We start from the raw sequence: 16,543 nt of genomic DNA on the forward strand, positions 1-16,543 counted from the left end.
GAGCCAGACATCTTGGAAAGTGAAGTCAAGTGGGCCTTAGAAAGCATCACTATGAACAAAGCTAGTGGAGGTGGTGGAATTCCAGTTGAGCTATTTCAAATCCTGAAAGATGATGCTGTGAAAGTGTTGGACTCAATATGCCAGCAAGTTTGGAAAACTCAGCAGTGTCCACAGGACTGGAAAAGGTCCGTTTTCATTGCAATCCCAAAGAAAGGCAATACCAAAGAATGCTCAAACTACCGCACAATTGCACTCGTCTCACATGCTAGTAAAGTAATGCTCAAAATTCTCCAAGCCAGGCTTCAACAATACGTTAACCGTGAACTCCCTGATGCTCAAGTTGGTTTTAGAAAAGGCAGAGGAACCAGAGATCAAATTGCTAACATCCACTGGATCCTGGAAAAAGCAAGAGAGTTCCAGAAAAACATCTATTTCTGCTTTATTGACTATGCCAAAGCCTGTGACTGTGTGGATCACAATAAACCGTGGAAAATTCTGAAAGAGATGGAAATACCAGACCACCTAACCTGCCTCTTGAGAAATCAGTATGCAGGTCAGGAAGCAACAGTTAGAACTGGACATGGAACAACAGACTGGTTCCAAATAGGAAAAGGAGTACGTCAAGTCTGTATATTGTCACCCTGCTTATTTAACTTATATGCAGAGTACATCATGAGAAACGCTGGACTAGATGAAACACAAACTGGAATCAAGATTGCCAGGAGAAATACCAACAACCTCAGATATGCAGATGACACCACCCTTATGGCAGAAAGTGAAGAGGAACTAAAAAGCCTCTTGATGAAAGTGAAAGAGGAGAGTGAAAAAGTTGGCTTAAAGCTCAACATTCAGAAAACAAAGATGATGGCATCTGGTCCCATCACTTCATGGGAAATAGATGGGGAAACAGTAGAAACAGTGTCAGACTTTATCTTTTTGGGCTCCAAAATCACCGCAGATGGTGACTGCAGCCATGAAACTAAAAACCGCTTGCTCCTTCGAAGTAAAGTTATGACCAACCTAGATAGTATATTCAAAAGCAGAGACATTACTTTGCTGACTAAGGTCCGTCTAGTCAAGGCTATGGTTTTTCCAGTGGTCATGTATGGATGTGAGAGTTGGACTGTGAAGAAGGCTGAGCACCGAAGAATTGATGCTTTTGAACTGTAGTGTTGGAGAAGACTCTTGAGAGTCCCTTGGACTGCAAGGAGATCCAACCAGTCCATTCCGAAGGAGATCAACACTGGGATTTATTTGGAAGGAATGATGCTAAAGCTGAAGCTCCAATATTTTGGCCACCTCATGTGAAGGGTTGAGTCTTTGGAAAAGACTGATGCTTGGAGGCATTGGGAGCAGGAGGAGAAGGGGACGACCAAGGATGAGATGGCTGAATGGCATCACGGACTCGATGGACGTGAGTCTGAGTGAACTCCGGGAGTTGGTGATGGACAGGGAGGCCGGACGTGCTGTGATTCATGGGGTCGCAAAGAGTCGGACATGACTGAGCCACTGAACTGAACTGAACTGATTTATGTACTTAGTCTGGGACCACTTAGCTTTTTATGAAAAACATCTATACATGGTTATTGTAAACTGTTCCTTAACTTTTTCTGAAATAAACTCATGTATTGATTATATTTTTCATTTAATATCTTGCTTAATATTAGGTTTCTTCAAACATTTTTAGAATTATTTTAATAGGCTAATGTAAGTCAAAGGTATTTGTATTACATTGGTCTCACTTTTGTTTCCTCTGTGCTGGTTTTACCCAACCCATGGGCTGCCTTTCCAGTACTAGCTATTGAAATGATATTTTGCTCTATCTGTCCTGTCATGATATCTCAGATCTAGATACAAAGCATGTGGTCACTTAGGCTCATTTATGATTGCAAAGGTCTCTGTACGTTCTTATAAGCCTCCATTTCAGAATTATAACAGTGTGTAAAGCGCTTATCATTGACCCCACAAATACCTTGGTCTCCTTTACAGTAAACTTTACAATAGAACTCGTTTGCAGTAGAACTCAAAGCTACTACTACATGCTTGTGGATCTGACGCCCAATAGATAAACCCCTCCCATTATTGTTCAACAATAAGATTTTTCTAGTTTCTGGTTAACTACTTTATATTTTATCTACTATTCTTATGTATTTGGAGCTAGTTCACTACAGTTCCGTCGTTCAGTCGTGTCTGACTCTTTGCAACCTCATGGACTGCAGCACGCCAGGCCTCCCTATCCATCACCAACTCCTGGAGTTTACTCAAACTCATGTCCATTGAGTTGGTGATGCCATCTAACCATCTCATCCTCTGTTGTTCCCTTTTCCTGCTTATAATCTTTTCCAGCATGAGGATCTTTTTCAATGAGTCAGCTCTTTGAATCAAAGTAATAGAGTTTCAGCTTCAATATCAGTCCTTCCAATGAACACTCGGGACTGATTTCCTTTAGGATGGGCTGGTTGGATCTCCTTGCAGTCCAAGGGACTCTCAAGAGTCTTCTCCAGCACTACAGTAAAATGCATCAATTCTTCAGTGCTCAGCTTTCTTTATAGTCCAACTCTCACATCCATACATGACTACTGGAAAAACCATAGCCTTGACTAGATGGACCTTTGTTGGCAAAGTCATGTCTCTGCTTTTCAACATGCTGTCTAAGTTGGTCATAACTTTCCATCTAAGGAGCAAATGTCTTTTAATTTCATGGCTGCAGTTACCATCTACAGTGATTTTGGAGGCCCCCCCCCCAAAACAGTCCACTGTTTACCTGTTTACCATGAAGTGATGGGACTGGATGCCATGATTTTAGTTTTCTGAACGTTGAGTTTTAAGCCAACTTTTTCACGCTCCTCTTTCACTTTCATCAAGAGGCTCTTTAGTTCTTCACTTTCTGTCATAAGGGTGGTGTCATGTGCATTGCGGAGGCTATTTCTTCTGGCCATCTTGATTCCAGCTTGTGCTTCATCCAGTGCAGTATTTCCCATGATGTACTCTGAATATAAGTTAAGTAAGCATGGTGACAATATGCATCCAAGGTGATGCATTCCTTTCCCTATTTGGAACCAGTTTTTTCCATGTTCACTTCTAACTGTTGCTTCTTGACCTGCAGAGTTCTTGACCTGCAGATGCTTCTTGACCTCAGATTTCTCAAGAGGCAGGGCAGATGGTCTGGTATTCCAATCTCTTTCAGAATTTTCCACAGTTTATTTTAATCCACACAGTCAAAAGCTTTGGCATAGTCAATAAATCAGAAATAGATTTTTTTTTCTGGGACTTTCTTGCCTTTTCAATGATCCAGCAGATGTTGGCAATGTGATCTCTGGTTCCTCTGCCTTTTCTAAAACCAGCTTTAACATCTGGAAGTTCAAGGTTCACGTACTGTTGAAGTCTGGCTTGAAGAATTTTGAGCATTACTTTGATAGCACGTGAGATAAGTGCAATTGTGTGGTAGTGTGAGTATTTTTGGCATTGCCTGTCTTTGGGATTGGAATGAAAACTGACCTTTTCCAGTCCTGCTGAGTTTTCCAAATTTGCTGGCATATTTAGTGCAGCACTTTCACAGCATCATTTCTCAGGATTTGAAATAGCTCAACTGGAATTCCATCACCTCCACTAGCTTTTATCATAATGATGTTTCCTAAGGGCCCACTTGACTTTGCATTCCAGGATGTCTGGTTCTAGGTGACTGATTACAGCATTGATTATCTGAGTCGTGAAGATCTTTTTTGTATTGTTCTTCTGTGTATTCTTACCACCTCTTCTTAATATCTTCTGCTTCTGTTAAGTCCATACCATTTCTGTCCTTTATTGTGCCCATCTTTGCATGAAAAGTTCTTGGAGCTAAGCATGAAATAACTGAGGCATCATGACTAGAATACATTTCCAACTACCAGTCAGACATTTTTTCTCTGAAATTTACATAATTTAAATATGGGGCAAACTAAAATTTTCCATTTTTATATAGTTAAAGCTGAAAAAAAAACTTTAGATAGCATATCCTCATTAAAAAGTATTACTTTGTATTTTTAAAAGAAATAAAGTTTTATGAAAGTGGGTATAGAGGGAACACATCTTAGCACAATAAAAGCTGTTTATAACAAATCCATAGAAATACAATACTAAAGTGTGAAAAGATTAAAGCTGGAACAACTCAAAGATGCCCACTCTCACCAATTCTCTTTAATATAGTATTGGGAGTTTGAGCCACAGCAATCAGCTAATAAAAATAATTCAAAGGTATTCAAATTGGTAAGGAAAAGTTAAAACTGTCAGTATACATGATGAAGTGATACTATATATATGTAGAAATTCCTAAAAATCCCTGGAAAAAACTACAAGAACTGATAAATGAAGTTAGCAAGGTAGCAGAATACAAGATTAACATACAGAAATAAGTTGCATTTTTTTACACTAACAATGAAAAATCAGAAATAATCTCTTTTAAAATTACATCAAAAAATAAAATTCCAGAGGAAACCTTACCAAGGAGTTGGAAGATTTATATGCTGAGAACTTATATTTATAGTTGAGAAAGCATTAAAAAAGAAATTAAAGATTATTCAAAGAAATGGAAAGATATTCCATGCTCTTGTATTGGAAGAATATTGTAAAAATCATAAAACTACTCAAAGCAATATAGAGATTTAAGTTCAGTTCAGTTCAGTTGCTCAGTCGTGTCTGACTCTTTGTGACCCCATGAATTGCAGCTTGCCAGGCCTCTCTGTCCATTACCAACTCCTGGAGTTCACTCAGATTCACATCCATCGAGTCAGTAATGCCATCCAGCCATCTCATCCTTGGTCGTCCCCTTCTCCTCCTGCCCCCAATCCCTAACAGCATCAAAGTCTTTTCCAATGAGTCAACTCTTTGCATGAGGTGGCCAAAGTACTGGAATTTCAGTTTTAGCATCATTTCCTTCCAAAGAAATCTCAGGGCTGATCTCCTTCAGCATGGATTGGTTGGATTTCCTTGCAGTCCAAGGGACTCTCAAGAGTCTTCTCCAACACCACAGTTCAAGAGCGTCAATTCTTTGGTGCTCAGCCTTCTTCACAGTCCAACTCTCACATCCATACATGACTACTGGAAAAACCAGTGACCCCTATCAAATTATTCAGGACACTTTTCATAGAACTAGAACAAGTATTCCTAAAATTCATGTGAAACCAAAAAGACCCAGAATTGCCAAGGCAATACTGAGGAAAAAGAACAAGTCAGAAGGCATAACTTTCCCAGATTTCAGATACAGTAATCAAAAGCTACAGTTATCAAATCAGTGCAGTACTGGCACAAAAACAGACTCACAGATCAATGGAACAGAGTAGAGAACCGAGAAAGAAACTCGCACACTTATGTTTAATTAGGAGGCAATATGTAAACTGAGAAAGTCTCTTCAGCAAGTGGTTTTGGGAAGTTGGGCTTCTGCAGGTAAATCAATCACGTTAGAACACACACTCATATGAACAAAAGTAAACCCAAAATGGCTTAAGGACTTCACCATAAGACATGACACCATAAAACTCCTTGTTATTCTGTCGTTCAGTTGTGTCTGATTGTTTGCGACCCCATGGACTGCAGCACTCTAGGCTTCCATGTCCTTCACTATCTTCCATAATTTGCTGAAACTCACATGCATTGAGTTGATTATGCCATCTAACCATCTCATTTGCTGTTGCCCTTTTCTCCTCCTGCCCTCAATATTTCCCAGCATTAAAGATGTTTTCAATGAGTCAGCTCTTCCCTTCAGGTGGTCAAGTATTGGAGCTTCAGTATCAGTCCTTCCAATGAATATTCAGGGTTGATTTACTTTAAGATAGACTGGTTTGATCTCCTCTCCAAGGAACTCTCAAGAGTCTTCTCTAGCACCACATTTCAAAAGAAATTCTCCAGTGCTCAGCCGTCTTTATGGTCCAAATCTCACATCTATATGTGACTACTGGAAAAACCATAACTTGTTGAGACAGAGCTTCATTGTCAAAGTAATGTCTCTGCTTTTTAATACGCTGTCTAGGTTGTCATAGCTGTTCTTCCAAGGAGTAAGTGTCTTTTAATTTCATGGCTACAGTCACTCTTGCAGTTATTTTGGAGCCCAAGAAAATAAAGTCTGTCACTGTTTGTGTTTTTCCCCATCTATTTGCCATGAAATTTTAGGATCATATGCCATTATCTTAGACTTTTGAATGTTGGGTTTTAAGCAAGCTTTTTCACTCTCCTCTTTCACCCTCATAAAGAGGCTCTTTAGTTCCTCTATGCTTCCTGTCATTTGGTTGGTGTCAGCTGCATATCTGAGGTTATTGATGTTCCTCCTAGCCATCTTGATTCCAGCTTGGGCTTCATCCAGCCCAGCGTTTTGCATGATGTACTCTGCATGTAGGGCTTACTGCATAGCTCAGCTGGAAAAGAATCTGCCTGCAATGCAGGAGACCCTGGTTTAATTCCTGGGTTGGGAAATTCCTCTGGAGAAGGGATAGGCTACCCAGTCAAGTATTCTTGGGCTTCCTGGGTAGTTCAGATGGTGAAGAATCTGCCTTTAATGAGGGAAGCCTGGGTTCAATCCCTGGGTTGGGAAGATCTCCTGGAGGAGGGCATTGTGACCCAGTCCAGTTTTCTTGCCTGGACAATACCCATGGACAGAAGAGCCTGGTGGACTACAGTCCATGGGGTTGCAAAGAGTTGGACATAACTGAGTAACTAAGCACAGCACACACCACACTCTGCATGCAAGTTAAATAAGCAGGATGACAATAAATAGCCTTGTTATACTCCTTTCCAAACGTTGAACCAGTCCATGGTTCCATGTCTGATTCTAACTGTTGCTTCTTAACCTGCATACATGTTTCTCAGGAGGCAGTTTAGATTGTCTGGTTTTCCATGTCTAAGAATTTTCCACAGTTTGTTGTGATAGCATAGTCAATGAAGGAGAAGTAGATGTTTTTCTGGAATTGCCTTGTTTTTTCTATATTCCAGTGGATGTTGGCAATTTTACCTCTGGTTCCTCTGCCTTTTCTAAACCCAGCTTGAACATACGGAATTTGTCAGTTCACATACCACTGAAGCCTAGCTTGAAGGATTTTGAGTAAAATCCTGCTAGCATATGAAATGAGTTCAATTTTATGGTAGTTTGAACATTCTTTGGTCTTGTGTTTCTTTGGTATTAGAATGAAAACTGGATCTTTTCCAGTCCTGTGGCCACTGCTGAATTTTCCAAATTTTCTAGCATATTTAGTATAGCACTTTCACAGCATCATCTTTTAAGATTTGAAATAGCTCAGCTAGAATTCTGTTACCTGCACTAGCTTTGTTTGCAGTATTGCTTCTTAAAGGCCCACTTGACTTCACACAGCAGGATGTCTGGTTCATACCATCGTGGTTATCCAGGTCATTAAGAACTTTGCTGTAGCAATCATAGGCAAAACATCTTCTGACATAATTGCACCAATGTTTTCTTAGGTCAGTCTCCCAAGGTAATAGAAATAAAAATGAAAATGAACAAATAGTATCTAATCAAACTTATACTTTTTGCACAACAAAAGAAACCATAAACAAAATGAAAAGACAACCTTCAGAATGGGAGAAAATAGTTGCAAAAATGGAGCTGACAAGGGCTTATACAACTCAACAACAACAACAGCAAAACAACAACAAATACAACCCAATCAAAAAAGGAGAAGAAGACATAAATAGACATTTCTCCACAAAAGACATGCAGATGGCCAATAAGCACATGAAAAGATGCTCAACATTGCTAAATATGAAACAAATGCAAATAAAAACTGTAGTGAGTTAGGAGACTCTACATATGTACACCCATGGCTGGTTCATGTCAATGTATGGCAAAAATTACTACAATATTGTAAAGTAATTAGCTTCTGATTAAAATAAATAAATTAATTTTTTAAAAAGTACAGTGAAGTACCACCTCAGACCAGTCAGAATGGCCATCATTAAAACATCACCAAGTAGCAAATGCTGTAGAGAGTGTGGAGAAAAGGGAATACTCTTATTTTGTTGCTGAGAATGTACATTGATGAAGCCACTATGGAAAACAGTGTTGATATTCCTCAAAAACCTAAAAATGGAGTGGCCATATGATATAGCAATCTCACTCCTGGGCATATACCCAGAAAAAAACTATAATTCAGAAGGATACAGGCACATTTATGTTCCTAGCAGCACTATTTACAATAGCTAAGAAAGACATGAAAACAACATAAATACCTAAATGTTTATCAACAGAATAGATACAGAAGATACGGGGTGTGTGTGTGTGTGTGTGTGTGTATGAGTAATATTTCATGAGATATTACTAAGCCATCAGAAAGAATCAAATAATGCCATTTTATATGAAGTAAGTCATAAGGAGAAAGACATATACTGTATGATATCACTTATATGTAGAATCTAAAATAGAGTACAGATCAATATATCTACAAAATAAAAATAGTCACAGATTTAGAGAACAGACTTGTGGTTGCCAAGAAGGAAAGTGTTGGAGTGATGGAATGGGACTCAAGGATTAGCAGGGGCAAATAATTACATATATTTGGGACACATATATGTATAACTAAGTCATTTTGCTGTATATAAGAAAATAACACAACATTGTAAATCAACTATTCTTGAATAAAAATTTTCAAAAAAGGAAGATAATCATTTTATGTAATGTAACTAAAAAGTTTTTAAACCCCAGAACATAATCACTTTTGTTTTATTAAATTTGTCTCCTTCCTTTCTGTACTCACAATGAAATAATATCAGAAAAGAATTGAAGTTTTGTTGAAATTGCTATCATATAACTTATGCTTTGAAATTGGTAAGCATAAACTTTATTTTTATTTTTTAAAAAGGTATAGATAAATCAGAAGATAGTCATGATTTGTTAATAAAGAAAGATACATTATATAGCATTTTTAGCAATGAAAAATCAGCAGGTGTATACATGTGTGTAAACATGTGTATGTATACTTTTTAATATACATATATATTTACTTTAAATAAATTTATATAACAAAAATATGCATAAATCTGTTCACAGTGTTTGACTATGGATAGTGGCGTTATTACTCTTCCTTTTCATGTATCACTGCTTTGTCATGGTAAAGGGGCTTGCATAATTCAATGAAGCTATGAACCATGCCATGCAGGATAACCCAAGATGCATGGATCATATTGAAGAGTTCTGACAAAATGTGGTCCACAGGAGAAATAATGACAACCCACTCCAGTATTTTTACCTGGAAAACTCCATGGACAATAAGTATGAACAGGCAAAAAGATATGATGCTGGGAGATGAGCCCCCTTAGGTTGGAAGATGTCCAATATGCTACTAGGGAAGAGCAGAGGGCAGTTACTAATAGCTCTTGAAAGAATGAAGTGGCTGGGACAAAGCAGAAACGATGCTCTGTTGTAGGTGTGTCTAGTGGTAAAAGTAAAGTTCAATACTGTAAAGAGTAATATTGCATAGGCACCTGGAATGTTGGGCTTCCCAGGTGGTGCTAGTGGTAAAGAACCTGCCTGCCAATCCAGGAGATATAAGACACATTGGTTCGATCCCTATGTTGGGAGAATCCCCTGGAGAAGGGCATGGCAACCCACTTCAGTATTCTTGCCTGTAGAATCCCAATGGACAGAGGAACCTGATGAGCTACATTCCATAGCATCACACAGAGTTGAACATGACTGAAGTAACTTAGCATGGCACATCACCTGGAATGTTAGGTCAATGAATCAAGGTAAATTGTATATGATCAAGCAGGAGATGGAAAGATTGAACATTGACATCATAAGACTCAGTGAACTAAAATGGATGGGAAAGGGCAAATTTAATTTAGATGACCAGTATATGAACTACTATGAGCAAGAATCCCTTAAAAAATGGAATAGCCCTCATAGTCAACAAGAGACCAAAATTCACTGCTGCTGCTGCTGCTGCTGCTAAGTCGCGTCAGTCGTGTCCGACTCTGTGCGACCCCATAGACGGAAACCCAGCAGGCTCCTCTGTTCCTGGGATTCTCCAGGCAAGAACACTGGAGTGGGTTGCCATTTCCTTCTCCACCAAAATGCACTATTTGGGTGCAATCTGAAAAATGACAGAATGTCTTTCATTCATTTCCAAGGCAAACCATTCAACATCACAGTAATCCAAGTCTATGTCGAACCACTGATGCCAAAGAAGCTGACGTTGACCAGTTCTATAAAAGCCTACAACACTTTCTAGAATGAACACTGGGGAAAAAGAGAGAGAGAGAGAGAGAGAGAGAGAGAGAGAGAGAGAGAGAGAGAGAGAGAAATGTCTTTCTCATCATAGAGGATTAGAATGCAAAAGTATAGACCCAAGAGATACCTATAATAACATGGAAGCTTGGCCTTGGAGTACAGAATAAAGCAGGGAAACTCCAGATATGTTTCTAATAAGCAGGCATGTTTAAAAACAATTGGACTGTATGAGGATCTTTTACTTTTATCCTGTTTCACTTTTTCTATTTCGTATTCACTGCTCCCATTTCATTTAGTCTATGTTTTTCCAATTTCTCCATCTCTCTCTCTTTTTAAATATAAATTAATTTATTTTAATTGGAGGTTAAATACTTAACAATATTGTATTGGTTTTGCCATACATCAACATAAATCCACCACGGGTGTACATGTGTTCCCCCTCCTGAACCCCCCTTCCCCCTCCCTCCCCATACTATCCCTCTGGGTCATCCCAGTGCACCAGGCCTGAGCATCCTGTATCATGCATTGAACCTGGACTGGTGATTCGTTTCACATATGATATTATACATGTTTAAATGTCATTCTCCCAAATCATTCCACCCTCTCCCTCTCCCACAGAGTCCAAAAGACTGTTCTATACATCTGTGTCTCTTTTCCTATCTCGCATACAGGGTTATTGTTACCATCTTTCTAAATTCCATATATATGCATTAGTATACTGCATTGGTGTTTTTCTTTCTGGCTTACTTCACTCTGTATAATAGGCTCCAGTTTCATCCACCTCATTAGAACTGATTCAAATGCATTGTTTTCAATGGCTGAGTATACTCCATTGTGTATATGTACCACAGCTTTCTTATCCATTCATCTGCTGGTGGACATCTAGGTTGCTTCCATGTCTTGGCTATTATAAACAGTGCTGCGATGAACATTGGGGTACACGTGTCTCTTTCAATTCTGGTTTTCTCAGTGTGTATGCCCAGCAGCGGGATTGCTGGGTCATATGGCAGTTCTATTTCCAGTTTTTTTTATTTTTTTTCTTTTAATTTTTTTATTTTTTTAATTTTTTTATTTTTTTTTTTAAATTTTAAAATTTTTAATTCTTACATGCGTTCCCAAACATGAACCCCCCTCCCACCTCCCTCCCCACAACATCTCTCTGGGTTTTTAAAGGAATCTCCACACTATTCTCCATAGTGGCTGTACTAGTTTGCATTCCCTCCAACAGTGCAAGAGGGTTCCCTTTTCTTCACACCCTCTCCGGCATTTATTGCTTGTAGACTTTTGGATTGCAGCCATTCTGACTGCTGTGAAATGGTACCTCATTGTGGTTTTGGTTTGCATTTCTCTGATAATGAGTGATGTTGAGCGTCTTTTCATGTGTTTGTTAGCCATCTGTATGTCTTCTTTGGAGAAATGTCTGTTTAGTTCTTTGGCCCATTTTTTGATTGGGTGGTTTATTTTTCTGGAATTGAGCTGCAGGAGTTGCTTGTATGTTTTTGAGATTAATTCTTTGTTGGTTGCTTCATTTGCTATTATTTTCTCCCATTCTGAAGGCTGTCTTTTCACCTTGCTTATAGTTTCCTTTGTTGTGCAGAAGCTTTTAATTTTAATTAGGTCTCACTTGTTTATTTTTGCTTTTATTTCTAGTATTCTGCGAGGTGGTTCATAGAGTATCCTGCTGTGATGTATGTCGGAGAGTGTTTTGCCTATGTTCTCCTCTAGGAGTTTTCTAATTTCTGGTCTTACATTTGAATCTTTAATCCATTTTGAGCTTATTTTTGTGTATGGTGTTAGAAAGTGTTCTAGTTTCATTCTTTTACAAGTGGTTGATCAGTTTTCCCAGCACCACTTGTAAAGAGATTGTCTTTTCTACATTGTATATTCGTACCTCCTTTGTCAAAGCATCTGCCTGGAATGCGGGAGACCCGGGTTCGATCCCTGGGTCGGGAAGATCCCTGGAGAAAGAAATGGCAACCCACTCCAGTACTCTTGCCTGGAGAATCCCATGGAGGGAGGTGCCTGGTAGGCTAAAGTCCACGGTGTCACAAAGAGTTGGACACAGCTTCCCTGGTGGCTCAGAGGGTAAAGTGTCTGCCTGCAATGCGGGAGACCTGGGTTTGATCCCTGGGTCAGGAAGACTCCCTGGAAAAGGAAATGGAAACCCACTCCAGTACTCTTGCCTGGAAAATCCCATGGACAGAGAAGTCTGGTGGACTACAGTCCATGATTGCAAAGAGTCGGACACGACTGAGCGATTTCACTTTCACTTGTCAAAGATAAGGTGTCCATAGGTGCTTCGATTTATCTCTGGGCTTTCTAATTGGTTCCATTGTTCTATATTTCTGTCTTTGTGCCAGTACCATACTGTCTTGATGACTGTGGCTTTGTAGTAGAGACTGAACTCAGGCAAGTTGATTCCTCCAGTTCCATCCTTCTTTCTCAAGATTGCTTTGGCTATTCGAGGTTTTTTTGTATTTCCATACAAATTGTGAAATTATTTGTCCTAGCTCTGTGAAAAGTACCGTTGGTAGTTTGATAGGGACTGCATTAAATCTATAGATTGCTTTGGGTAGTATACTCATTTTCACTCTATTGATTCTTCTGATCCATGAACACGATATATTTCTCCATCTATTAGTGTCCTCTTTGATTTCTTTCATCAGTGTTTTATAGTTTTCTATATATAGGTCTTTAGTTTCTTTAGGTAGATATATTCTTAAGTATTTTATTCTTTTCGTTACAATGGTGAATGGAATTTTTTGCTTAATTTCTCTTTCTGTTTTCTAATTATTAGTGTATAGGAATGCAAGGAATTTCTGTGTGTTGACTTTATATCCTGCAACTTTACTGTATTCATTGATTAGCTCTAGTAATTTTCTGGTGGAGTCTTTAGGGTTTCCTATGTAGAGGATCATGTCATCTGCAAAGAGTGAGAGTTTTACTTCTTTTCCAATTTGGATTTCTTTTATTTCTTTTTCTGCTCTGATTGCTGTGGCCAAAACTTTTAGAACTATGTTGAATAGTAATGGTGAAAGTGGGCAGCCTTGTCTTGTTCCTGACTTTAGGGGAAATGCTTCCAGTTTTTCACCATTGAGGATAATGTTTGTTGTGGGTTTGTCATACATAGCTTTTATTATGTTGAGGTATGTTCCTTCTATTCCTGCTTTCTGGAGAGTTTTTATCGTAAATGGATGTTGAATTTTGTCAAAGGATTTCTCTGCATCTATTGAGATAATCATATGGCTTTTATTTTTCAATTTGTTAATGGGGTGTATTAACATTGATTGATTTGCAGATATTGAAGAATCTTTGCATCCCTGGGATAAAGCCCACTTGGTCATGGTGTATGATTTTTTTAATGTGTTGCTGGATTCTGTTTGCTAGAATTTTGTTAAAGATATTTGCCTCTATGTTCATCAGTGATATTGGCTTGTAGTTTTCTTTTTTTGTGGCATCTTTGTCAGGTTTTGGTATTAGGGTGATGGTGGCCTCATAGAATGAGTTTGGAAATTTACCTTCCTCTGCAATTTTCTGGAAGAGTTTGAGTAGGAGAGGTGGTAGCTCTTCTCTAAATTTTTGGTAGAATTCAGCTGTAAAGCCTTCTGGACCTGGGCTTTTGTTTGCTGGAAGAGTTCTGATTATAGTTTCAATTTCCATGCTTGTGATGGGTATGCTAAGATTTTCTATTTCTTCCTGGTTCAGTTTTGGAAAGTTGTACTTTTCTAAGAATTTGTCCATTTCTTCCACATTGTCCATTTTATTGGCATATAATTGCTGATAATAGTCTCTTATGATCCTTTGTATTTCTGTTGTCTGTTGTGATCTCTCCATTTTCATTTCTAATTTTATTGATTTGATTTTTCTTCATTTGTTTCCTGATGAGTCTGGCTAATGATTTGTCAATTTTATTTATCCTTTCAAAGAACCAGCTTTTGGCTTTGTTGATTTTTGCTATGGTCTCTTTTGTTTCTTTTGCATTTATTTTTGCCCTAATTTTTGAGATTTCTTTCCTTCTACTAACCCTGGGGTTCTTCATTTCTTCCTTTTCTAGTTGCTTTAGGTGTAATGTTAGGTTATTTATTTGACTTTTTTCTTGTTCCTTGAGGTATGCCTGTATTGGTATGAACTTTCCCCTTGGCACTGCTTTTACAGTGTCCCACAGGTTTTGGGTTGTTTTGTTTTCATTTTATAAGTTTCTATGCATATTTTGATTTCTTTTCTTTTCTTTTTTTATTTTTCCTGTGATTTGTTGGTTATTCAGCAGCGTGTTGTTCAGTCTCCATATGTTGGAATTTTTAATAGTTTTTCTCCTGTAATTGAGATCTAATCTTAATGCGTTATGGTTAGAAAAGATGCTTGGAATGACTTCAATTTTCTTGAATTTGCCAAGGCTAGATTTATGGCCCAGGATGTGATCTATCCTGGAGAAAGTTCCGCGTGTGCTTGAGAAAAAGGTGAAATTCAATGTTTTGGGGTGAAATGTCCTATAGATATCAATTAAGTCTAACTGGTCTATTGTATCATTTAAAATTTGTGTTTCCTTGTTAATTTTCTGTTTAGTTGATCTGTCCATAGGTGTGAGTGGGGTATTAAAGTCTCCCACTATTATTGTGTTATTGTTAATTTCCCCTTTCATACTTGTTAGCATTTGTCTTACATATTGCGGTGCTCCTATGTTGGGTGCATATATTTATAAATGTTATATCTTCTTCTTGGATTGATCCTTTGATCATTGTGTAGTGTCCTTCTTTGTCTCTTTTCACAGCCTTTGTTTTAAAGGCTATTTTATCTGATATGAGTATTGCTACTGCTAATTCCTTTTGGTCTCTATTTGCATGGAAAATCTTTTCCAGCCCTTCACTTTCAGTATGTACGTGTCCTTTGTTTTGAGGTGGGTCTCTTGTAGACAACATATATAGGGATCTTGTTTTTTGCATCCATTCAGCCAGTTTTTGTCTTTTGTTTGGGGCATTCAACCCATATATGTTTAAGTTAATTATTGATAAATATGATCCTGTTACCATTTACTTTATTGTTTTGGGTTCAGGTTTATACACCCTTTTTGTGTTTCCTGTCTAGAGAAGATCATTTAGCATTTGTTGGAGAGCTGGTTTGGTGGTGCTGAATTCTCTCAGCTTGTGCTTGTCTGTAAAGGTTTTGATTTCTCCTTCATATCTGAATGAGATCCTTGCTGGGTACAGTAATCTGGGCTATAGGTTATTTTCTTTCATCACTTTTAGTATGTCTTGCCATTCCCTCCTGGCCTGAAGAGTTTCTATTGAAAGATCAGCTGTTATCCTTATGGGAATCCCCTTGTGTGTTATTTGTTGTTTTTCCCTTGCTGCTTTTAATATTTGTTCCTTGTGTTTGATCTTTGTTAATTTGATTAATATGTGTCTTGGGGTGTTTTGCCTTGGGTTTATCCTGTTTGGGACTCTCTGTGTTTCTTGGACTTGGGTGATTATTTCCTTCCCCATTTTAGGAAAGTTTTCAACTATTATCTCCTCAAGTATTTTCTCATGGTCTTTCTTTTTGTCTTCTTCTTCTGGGACTCCTATGATTCGAATAATGGAGTGTTTCATATTGTCCTGGAGGTCTCTGAGATTGTCCTCATTTCTTTTAATTCGCTTTTCTTTTTTCCTCACTGCTTCATTTATTTCTACCATTCTATCTTCTACTCTACTAATCCTATCTTCTGCCTCCCTTATTCTACTATTTGTTGCCTCCAGAGTGTTTTTGATCTCATTTATTGCATTATTCATTATATATTGACCCCCCTTTTTTTTTTCTTCTAGGTCCCTGTTAAACGTTTCTTGCATCTTCTCAATCCTTGCCTCCAGCCTATTTATCTGTGATTCGATTTTGATTTCAAGATTTTGGATCATTTTCACTATCATTATTCGGAATTCTTTATCAGGTAGATTCCCTATCTCTTCCTCTTTTGTTTGGTTTGGTGGGCATTTATCATGTTTCTTTACCTGATGGGTATTCCTCTGTCTCTTCATCTTGTTTATTTTGCTGTGTTTGGGGTGGCCTGTCTGTATTCTGGCAGTGTGGAGTTCTCTGTATTGTGGAGTTTCCTCACTGTGGGTGGGGTTATACAGGTGGCTTGTCAATGTTTCTTGGTCAGGGAAGCTTGTGTTGGTGTTCTGGTGGGTGGAGCTGGATTTCTTCTCTCTGAAGGGCAATGAAGTGTCCAATAATGAGTTATGAGATGTCAATGGTTTTGGAGTAACTTTGTGCAGCCTATATATTGGAGCTCAGGGCTGTGTTCCTGTGTTGCTGGAGAATTTACATGGTATGTTTTGCTCTGAAACTTGTTGGCCTCGG

The sequence above is a fragment of the Capra hircus genome, chromosome 17 (genome assembly GCF_001704415.2).
Source record: "Capra hircus breed San Clemente chromosome 17, ASM170441v1, whole genome shotgun sequence".
Taxonomy (NCBI): domain Eukaryota; kingdom Metazoa; phylum Chordata; class Mammalia; order Artiodactyla; family Bovidae; genus Capra; species Capra hircus.